The sequence below is a fragment of the Notechis scutatus genome, chromosome 3 (genome assembly GCF_049901735.1).
Source record: "Notechis scutatus isolate UNSWTSFEM ecotype Mainland chromosome 3, rNotScu1.2, whole genome shotgun sequence".
In the NCBI taxonomy this organism is placed as follows: domain Eukaryota; kingdom Metazoa; phylum Chordata; class Lepidosauria; order Squamata; family Elapidae; genus Notechis; species Notechis scutatus.
The window spans coordinates 156,498,539-156,509,813 of record NC_142011.1 but is presented as its reverse complement, the minus strand read 5'-3'; positions in this window follow the sequence as shown (position 1 = coordinate 156,509,813).

Here is an 11,275-nt window from a genome sequence, read left to right as displayed (position 1 = left end):
CTCCAATCAGTAACTACAGGAGAAACTTTTTTTAATGAGAAAAGATAATAGATAATTGAAACAGGACAGACAAAAAATATAAATACAATGATTTGAATTGAGATGAGATAATTAAAATAAAATTGAGAAAATTAAAAGAGGGGAGAAGCTATGCAGAAAATGTAAAACAGTAATAAGATATGGAATAGAACATAAAATGAGTATGAAATTGAATTTGTGTCTGTACGAAGAAATGTAACCCGGGATTACGCTACCTTCAAAAAAGATGTTTTATTTCTTTCTTTTTTTTTTTTTTTGTGAAAACTCAAATAAAATTTACAAAAAACAAAACAAAAAAAAACAAAAACCAATTTCAGGGACATTTTAAGTGCCCAGAATAAAAAGGCAAAAAGCACCACCTTATATATTACAACAGCTTTTGGTCCCTGGAAAGAAGAACCAGAAACTACCAGCATACCACATAAAAATAATAAACAGATGCATTTATTATTTTGCCTACTATCTCTGTAAAAAAAAACAGAACCTTATCTGGACTGCATTATTTTCACAATCTACATTCCCACATCATCTCTAATTAGCAACACTAAGCATTAAAACAAGGTCTTCTAAATATAAAATCCATGATCTCTAATAATCTGTGATCTATATCTACCAGTTTTTATTCTGAAATATATTTTTCTGGGATTAATCTGTAAACCAAATTTAATTTTGTTTTGGGGTCAGAAAACCTAAAATGTTTTTTTATAGAATTTTACAACAAATGTTTTATTCTTAATTGCTAATATTACCCAAAACAAAGAATTAAGATTTCAAATACATCTTGGAATTTGTTGTTATTTTGAAAATTTGTTGAAATTTTGTTGATTTAGAGAAAGTAAGTTGGACTGGTAATGTAATGTTTTGTATGACTATGGGTTTGATGACTATGGAATACATAAATTGTAAATAAAATAAATAAAATATGAAATAAATAAAATAAATAAATAAAATATGAAATAAATAAAATAAATATAAAATATAAATATAAAATAAAGAAATAAAATAAAAATACCTGAATTTCTCCTCTTACTAAATACGGCTAAATTCGACATCATATTTGTCTGTGAAACATGGCTCAACGCATCTCTCCCTGACTCTATTACCTCAATAAGAGACTATCATGTTTACTGATCCGATCGTGAAATCCGTAGAGGAGGTGGTGTTGCTATCTTCTATAAAAAGTCCTTACATCTAAAAAACATCCAAGTTACCCAAGAGTTTGCTCTTCCTGAGACCTTTATCTGTGAACTGACCTTAAATATCACATTTCAGTTCTTACTGTGTTACAGAGCCCCTGATTATGACATTGAACATGTAAACAAGCTAAATACACTACTAACATGGGCAGCATCCTGCCCACATGCTTTTATCTTTCTTGGTGACTTCAATCTATCTCATATTAACTGGACCCTTAACGAATGTACAACTGAACCCATACATGCAACCTTCTACAATGCTGTAACAAATCTGGGACTAGGCTTAACAACTGCCTCTATCTCATCTTCTGCAATAGTTTGAATTCAATTTACAGAATACAAATTAAAGAACCCTTTTCCAACAGTGACCACAACATGATTGACTTTTGTCCCAACATACGTCCACACAAAAATCATCACAACCACAAAATGCCCAATTATAACTTCAAAAAAGGCAACACTGATCTTATAATCAACGATCTCTCATTCCTTGATTGGCAATTTCTATTCACTGGATGCAATACTGTTGAAGACCATTACAACATATTCTTACTAGAAATCAAAAGAGCCCTCAAACTATATGTACCAATAACAACTCGGTTTTTTTTTTTGTTTGGGGGGGGGTGGGGTTTTGGTTTTTTTTTTGTTTTTTTTTTTTTTTGGTTTTTTTTTTTTTTTTGTTTTGTTTTTTTTTTTTTTTTTTTTTTTTTTGTTGTTTTTTTTTTTTTTTTTTTTTTTTTTGTGTTTTTTTGTTTTGTGGTTTGTTTTTTTTTTTGTTGTGTTTTTTTTTTTTGGTTTTTTTTTTTTTTTGGGTTTTTTTTTTTTTTTTTTTTTTTTTTTTTTTTTTTTTTTGGTGGTTTTTTTTTTTTGTTTTTTTTTTTTTTTTTTTTTTTTTTTTTTTTTTTTGCATAACACCAGGAAAGGACGGGGGGGGGGGGGGGGGAGGGGGGGATGCCAGAAAGTGGTGAAACAAAGGGGGTCGCCAGGAAAAACAGATTACCCCTAACAATAAGGAAGCTTCAATCCAAAAAGAAATCACTTTGGCAAAAAAAACAAATCTGGTCACGTTGCCAATTTCAAAAGCCAATACAAAAATCTATGCCACCAGATAAACACTGAATGCACTAATTATCATATTAAACAAGAAGAAAACCTTCTGCACACAAATTCCACCCGTGCTTTCTACAATTTTGTAAACAACAAACTAAAAGACCCCTGAAAGGACCTAATGGCAAAGATTGCAATGACAACACCATCAAAGCAAACCTCTTTAACACATTCTTTGGCTCAGTATTTGTAAAGAACAATGGATCAAGCCCAGTACTTCCTATGTGAATCACAGACAACTACAATGATCTAATACATATTGATTTTACAGAAGACATTGTTGAAAATACCTGAACAAAGCTGAATACCATACATATATTTACATATTTATACACACACACTCTATCTATCTATTTATCTATCTATATCTATCTATCTATCTATCTATCTATCTATCTATCTATCTATCTATCTATCTAATCATTCAATACCATCATTCCATGATGGTTGCATCATCTGCAAATTTCAGTACTTTAACTGAGGGATTTGTAGAAATGCAGTCATTAGTATATAGAGAGCAGAGCAATGGAGAGAGCACACAGCTGTGAGGGGCACCTGTGTTAATTGTCTGGGTACTCAATGTGATTTCCCCTAGCTGCACCTGTTGCTTCCTATCTGTCAAAAAGTTTTTAATCCACCTACAAGTATAAACAGGCACAGCTAGCTGAATCAGTTTAAAGTGTAAAATTTCTGGTATGAATGATGGTCTTGTTGGAAGAAATATCCATCTGATTCTGTTCCAATCCAGGAAAAAGGCACTGGAGACAAAATGGAGGCTGGAGGCTGATTGGAAAGAGGGTCCATTTATTGATGAAGCAGAAGCACTTGGGTGGTTCTGGGCAGCTGACAACATGGAGTTGGAAGTTTGGGCTTTTTATACCTTCTCTTGGGCTTTGCACTTGAACTTCCTCTTCCTGTGCAAGAACATGTATCTATTGGCTGTTGTCAGACTCCCATGTGGCCATGTAGGGGTTATGTCATGAAATCCGGTCTGGTCATGCAGGTGCCTCAATTTATGTTCATAATAATGTATGACCTAAATCAGTCCCGATTATGGTTGTAAGTGGAGAACTATAGGTAAATATATGCATTGCAGAAATCCAAGAACAAAACGATCATTAATATCCAAACAATATAATTTACATTAAAATCTTTAAATGGGTTTAAAGTTAATGGCATTCAGGGCAATCAAATAATCACATGATTTTTATTAGTTACAATTAGCAGTTTGTATCATGACAAACTTAATATCAGAGATTTGAAGCAAATAATGGCTTATGGGAATTAAATGCATGCAATTAAATAAGAGAAAGCTAAAGCAAGGGGTTTTGAGAAGTGATTCATTTTAATCGGTAGCACATTGTTTGGCTATTGGCCAAATAAGAAGTGAAGAGGAGAGGAGAGGAGAGGAGGGGAGAGGGGAGGAGAGGAGAAACGGGAAATAGAAAGACGGTGGCATTAGATCCTTTCCCATAGCAAAGAAACAAAGAAAATTATAGTTATAACAATTATATACATAGAAATACACATATAGAAAATTAAAGGAATGGAAGGTTTTATGCTGTGGGGGCAGGAAAGGAGAAAGGACTTTTTTCTCTGATCAAGGATGGAGAGAGGAGGGGGAGAAAAAACTGCCTTACTACCAGACCTGGGTTTCACTGACTTGTGATGCTTGTATACAAATCTAGGACAAGCCAAGTTAAAAAAAGAAAGACATTGTAAAATGAAGTATAGAGGACGAGAAAGGCTGAGAGAATGAGAAAGAGGCAGAAGGAAATTTATACAGCTGATCCCTTCTTAAAGTAGTTTTTATTAAAATAGAAAAAAGCTTGAGAGACAACTTGAGAGAAAACAAATGAACAAAGCATAACACTGTACAGAAGCACACTCTATTCCTTATATAGGGGGATTTCTATCCTCAGAAAAAAATATTGCTACTTCTGGAATATCTATTTGAGAAAATAGGGAGAAAAGGAAGATAGAGCCTAAAAAACATCAGTGAGGGACATCGAAAGTCTTTGCTTATCAGAAGGTTACAAAGGATGATCACATGACTCTGGGACATTGCAACCCTCATAAATATGAGTCAGTTGCTAAGTATCTGAATTTTGATTACATGCAGCATGGGGATGCTGCAATGGTCATAAGTGTGAAAAATGTAAGTCATAAGTCACTTTTTTCTAGCATCATTGTAACTTCAAACGGTCACTAAATGTACTAAGTTGAAGATTACCTATACCTGAACTGAGTCATTCAATTATATATGTACATGCAGATATACAAGCATTGGCAATAAAATATTGCTGATAAAAATTATATGTATATGTTATGTCTCCCCTTTAATTGCAGGCGAGCAAAACAAAAAGCAGCCATTACAGAATTAATTCAAATCAAAAACAAACCCCCACAAGAGAACGGCTGGAGTAAATTCCAATACACAGCAATAAATCCTCACTCTGTCCAGCAACCCTGGCGTGGCAGTAAATCACAAGCCTCAGAGAGTTTGCTGCATGTCTTCACTCCCAATTAGTCACTTTGCTTCTGGCGAATTCCACCAGCCCAGCCGTGTCCTTTTATTCACTTATGAAGTGTGCTAATTTCCCTAATTATTGACTAGCTCTATGCTTCCTTTCTAACTGGGTTTGTCTTCTCAGCCTCCTTCTGTTTCTGACGTCTAACCATAAGTTCTCCAAATTCTCATCTCCGCTGGAAAACTCTCTCATGCCTTCCCTGTCAGCCATTCCCGGCTGCTGATCAGATAAAGAACCAGAGGAGGTCGAAGGTCCTGACAACTCTGTTACTTCAGGTCTGTCTTCCCTTGTTACATCCATCTCCTCATCCTGGTTACTATCCCAATCACTAAGCAATGCCGGCTCATATTTTGCTGCCATGTCCTCATCACTTGAACTCATATCTGCCACAGGAGCAGAATCCAAACCCGGAGCCACAACATGTATATGTGCAGAGACAGAAAGAGAAATCCCAAAATCCTGAATGCAACTGATTGCGGTGTTGGGAAGAAGCAGATGCTGTCTGTTTCCCATTTTCTGTTCATGTGGTTCGGTTGTTTATGTGGCACAAATAAAAGAAACACATTTTCTAAACTCCTGCGGAGCACTTGATTAGTCCTTTGGTGGCAGATGAGTTTCAATGTAATGGAATCCAACAGGTATAAAGAAGAGCCTGGCTCTGTGGTTGGTTCAAAATAGCAGCAATGGAATTTCTCTTGTTTGTCATCTCTATGGCAAGTATCTGAGATCTAAAGTCTGAAGACAACTTCTCTCTCCCTGTTTGCAGCCTGACAAATCAAATTAAAAGTGTAAAATATTGTGCCCAGAATGAAAAGGCTCTGAGTCTGAACAATGAGAAATGGATGTGATAGCAGTATGTATCTTTTTGTTTATATATCTATGTCTAGCTATATTTATCTGTCTGTCTGTCTCTGTATACGGTGCATGGTTCATTAAAAAAAGGATATTCCTCTGCATTATGCTTATCTCTTTGGCTCTAACTGTTTATACATTTTGTTTTTACACAAGCCAACATTTTTCAACAGCTTTTTTCCTTCCCCCCTGTACACCCTCTGTGTTTGCCTTCTGGTTGTAACAGAATAATTTCTAAGTCTTATAATCTGTGTGTTTAGAGGAAAAGAAAAACAACGTACACTCCTCCTTGGCCACATATGCTTTATTATTTTATTTTATTTTCTGGATGTGAGCAAATTACTCTACTGGAAAAAGAACAACCCACTCCACAAACCAGTGATAGTTCAGATCCATCATATCAAATCAGGATAATGAGAAGCTCTTTATGACCTTGCTTCTTTTCTATCTGGAAAATAACTCTTTACTTCTACTGCTTGAAGGGAACTTGTTAATGTTAAAGAAGTCCCTCCCTTCCTTCCCCTGTTCCATCCCACAAGCCTATAAACTGCCTTTTTCTCATTCCTGTAGTTTGTCAAGTATCTCATCTGCAAGCACTTAGATTAAAGGCAAGAGACTGTCTTTCATTCTGTGAAACAAAGACTAACTTCTTCAATTCCAAGACATTTCAACTTACTACATTACCTTTTAGCTTTAGTTAGTACACAGAGATGCTACATCTGGTCTTTGCTTGAAAGATAAGCATGGTCAGGCCTGGTTAATATTTGTATGGGAGAGTAACAGGAAATCCTAAGCCTGTAGGCTGAATAGCAATGCAAACTGCTTCCATTTTGCTGCCAAGAAAACGACAAAGTTATTTTAAAGGAAGTTACTAGGAGTCAAGCTTGATTTAAGGGCACCTTTACCTTTATATTTATGCAGCAAGTAGGATTTTGGGTGACCTCTATGCTAATACTAAATTGCTTGGCACTCAGGTATAGTAAATGAATGCATTTGGGGGGGGGGGGGGGGGGGGGGGGGGGGGGGGGGGGGGGGGGGGGGGGGGGGGGGGGGGGGGGGGGGGGGGGGGGGGGGGGGGGGGGGGGGGTGGGGGGGGGGGGGGGGGGGGGGGGGGGGGGGGGGGGGGGGGTTGGGGGGAGTGGGGGGGGGGGGGGGGGGGGGGGGGGGGGGGGGGGGGGGGGGGGGGGGGGGGGGGGGGGGGGGGGGGGGGGGGGGGGGGGGGGGGGGGGGGGGGGGGGGGGGGGTGGGGGTGTGTGGGGGGGGGTGTGGGGGGGGGGGGGGGGGGGGGGGGGAGGGGGGGGGGGTGGTGGTGGGGTGGGGGGGGGGGGGGGGGGGGTGGGGGGGGTGGGGGGGGGGGGGGGGGGGGGGTGGGGGGGTGGGGGGGGGGGAGTGGGGGGGGGGGGGGGGGGGGGGGGGGGGGGGGGGGGGGGGGGGGGGGGGGGGGGGGGGGTGGGGGGGGGGGGGGGGGGGGGGTGGTTGGGGGGGTGTTGTGGGGGGTTGGGGGGGGGGGGGGGAGAAAGAGATTTTTTTTTTTTTTTTTTTTTTTTTTTTTTGTTTGGGGAAAAAGGTTTGAAAGATTTATTTTTTTTTTCTTTTTTTTTTTTTTGGGTTTGATATCACAGCAGGCATAGCAATAAATCTCAGCTTTCCAGACACTTAACCCTATACTCAGGAACTCCGCTCTTGTCCTTTATCACAGAGAAGAATGAAGCCATATCTTTGCAAAAGATCTGAAACTATAATTCACAAAAATCATAGCATATATGTGTTCATATGTATCTGTCTGATCCAGGATTTAAGTTCAAGGTTGTTGTTGTTTTTTAAGTTAATGGAAATTTTGCTGGCCTCTTCTTGGCCTTGGGACTGTGAGATGTACTCAATATTTATATAACTGTTCTTCCCTGGCCTGAGAGTAATTGATTCTTGGATTAGTATCCTCATGCTTTACTATTTGGGGGTCATAAGTGTTTGTGTAGGAATATTTCTCTGAAAAATGTTGCTACTGTGCTTTCTTAATTATGGTACAAAAGTGGATATTGGTATTTCTTACACAAATAACTAAAAAAAACAGAGAAAGTGCTAAAATGATAAGGAAATGAATGGATGTGTTCATGAAACACCAAATTCTTATTGTTCCTATTTTAAAATCCTTGTTAGTGGAACACAATTATAGTCGACAGATTTTTCCTACATATTGGAGAAAATCTTAACATGTATTTTGGCAAGTCTTGTACCATATGAAATTTTTGAGTGCATTTTTATCATATTTATATTGCTAGCAACATAAGATGTCCAAGAACCTCTTTTAAGGAAAAACAACAGTAATAGAAACAAGACAAATGATTTTTATTATACTCTGATATATGTGTATGGTTTTTAAACCATGAATGGTTTAAAAACCTTTTTCTTCCAAAATATGCATTTATATATTTGGTCCAAGTATTAGTAGCTTAACTTTTTTCTCCCCTTAATGCATTTCTTCTCATGGGGGCAGGATGTTCAAATTCACTTTCAGCAGAAATTGAGTTTTTATATCCCTACTGTGTAGTTTTGCTAAAAGAAAATTGAGTGAGTGAGTGAGTGAGTGAGAGAAAGGTTCAGTAACACTAACAGTGTATTTATTTTTAAACACATTCTTTTCAGACAAAGAACTTAGACAAATGTGGATTAAAGCTCCACTGAAGTTATCTAAAAGCACTGAAGTGAAACTAATATATAAAATTGTGAAGGCTTTTCTTATTTTATAGTTTTCAACAAGAATATTTATTCTATATTTTCATGATCCTGGGATTGCTATAGAAGGTATATCTTTATCATTTCAGAGACATTGTAATTTTGCTTACATATTTCTAATCATTTCAGATGAGTACACTGTCCCAGTGAAGGTACGTGATCTAAAACTGTTCTCACTATTTGGGGGTACCACAGTTTAAAAATAATGCCCTAAATTTTTCAAATGTACAACTTCTATCCCTGGAAAGCTATTTTGGATACAAATGCTATATTGTCAAGAGCAAATCATGCAATAGAGAAAACTTCTTGTCCATAATGGGTATTTTCCCCCCTACTGGATGCATAAAGTTTAAAAGTAGAACATTGCTATTCAGATCATTAACAAACAAACAAAATATACTATATTCAAGGAAAATTGTAGCAATTCTATCACAAAATGAATTGTTAGCAGTTGGTTGAATGAAGAGAAAGCATTCAGAGTGCTATAAGATATAAAGGTTGCTAGTTAAGAAACCTATTAAAATGACACAAATGTGAGCAAAGTTCATTCAGAACCTAGCAAACCCAACACACTTTTCCTTGCTTTTTGTACAAGTGAACTCATGATTGAAGAAATAATTGATTGTCAAATGGACAATCAAATGGATGGGAAGTTCACAATTCTTAGGCAGTTCTTATGCATTCCTTCAGCAATCATGCTGCTGTTGCGATTTAATACATATGATACATAGTGAGTCACCAATATGAATAAGAAGAGAAAGGAAAAGAATAGAATGAACTGACTTGTTACAAGTTGGGAGAATTGGACTCTGCTGGAAGCATGGAAGAGGGAAAGAATAGAATAGAATTCTGAATAGAATAGAATAGAATAGAATAGAATAGAATAGAATTCTTTATTGGCCAAGTGTGGATGGACACACAAGAAATTTGTCTTAGTGCAAATACTCTTAGTATACATAAAAGAAAAGATACACTCGTCAAGAGTCAAGAATTGTAAGGTACAACACTTAATGATAGTCATTGGGTATAATAAGCAATCAAATCATACTAGGAAACAGTCAATATAAATCGTAAGGATACAAGAGACAAAGTTACAGTCACACAGTCACATGTGGGAGGGAATGGGTGATAAGGAGTGATGAGAAGATTAACGGTAATAGTAGTTCAGACTTTGTAATAGTTGAACAGCATTGAAGGAATTATTTGTTTAGTAGAGTGATGGCTTTTGGGAAAAAACTGTCCTTGTGTCTAGTTGTTCTAGTGTGCAGTGCTCTATAATGTTGTTTTGAGGGTAGGAGTTGAAACAGTTTATGTCCAGGATGTGGACTATTATGTCACAGCCCTCTTTTTGACTCATGCAGTGTAGAGGTCCTCGAGAGAAGATGCTTATTATTATTATTATTATTATTATTATTATTATTATTATTATTATTATTATTATTATTATTATTATTATTATTGCCAGAGTACAACATGTGTACAATGAGATTGGCTGAGCCTCCCTTCATGCACCCTCCCTCAACACAACTCACAGTGGGGACAGAAGTCCCTGACCCAGTCCCTATCCCAATCTTATTACACTAATATATTCATCCACTGAATTGTTTCCATTCTCAAAACAAAAGGTTGGTGTTTTGAATTGCAAACCTAAGCTAACTTGCTTGGGTATATTTCCTTCTGAATTCAATGCAATGTATTTCTGAAATATCCATGATATTGCCCTGCTCGTATAGTCTTCCTTATATCTAAGCAATTTCTTTCCTTTTCTGGAAGCTGGATTGAAATATTGGAGCACATGGTGCTTTCCGCATTGAGCTTTCCATATTATTAGGTCCTTAGAAAGGTATTTGCTGCACATAACCATAATTATTTTCAGTGTGATTGGGAATGAGCATGATAGGCTAACAAAATCCAAAGACTATAGTTTCAGATCATCCTTGTTGTCACTTTCTTCATCAGCATCATCCATCCCTCAAAGGTAGGACTCTTTGCAGGAAGCAAAGAAGTTCTTGCACTTCAAATCTTGTGGAAGTTCGGACTACCCTAGTTTGTGTTTGGAGACTTTTGGTTTTGAATATTTCCTAATCTAGTGTTCTTGGCAGCCTTGCACAACCTTGGCAAGGCTTGTTCTTATCTGGGACAATTAGTTATAATAGCGTTTTTACTGTGAATGAACAGAATTCACAGAGAAGCCTTAAAAAAGTTTTGCTTTTATCTCTGTTTGTTTTTCGTTTGCTTGGAACAAAGCTTGGGTCAGAACAGGTACTCAGAAGTACCAAATACTCAGGGTATGATATCATCATGTTTACACATGATATTTAGCATCACTCCACAAATTCAATAATCACCGCACCCCTAAAAATTAATTAGGATTAAAAAGGCTTGAAAATATTAACAAACAAGAAAAGCATAAACAATGGAAAAGGTAAACATTTAAGCATATGTTTCTTGTCAAAGCATAGTTTACAAAGTAAAAAAAAAATGCAAAGGTCACTTTCAAGTTTATGAAGACAAAAATATCTGGTATTAGAATTCAAATTAAATTGGCTTTCAGAGTTACATATAAGGAACTATCTCTCTGGAACATCATGGTACATAACTGTACTGGTGCAAAACTACTTTTGAAAGTACAATTGCATCCTTCAATTTGACAAGGCAAATTATAGATTTAGCCACTCAGTTTAGACAGCAAGGGGACTTTCCTTTCAACCTCTTTCCACACAGAGAAGAAGAAAGTTCCTCTGACCCTAATTTACTCAGGTTGCTTGTCCAGCCTAAAAAGAGATATGACCTTGATGATTCTCCTACTCTAGCTAG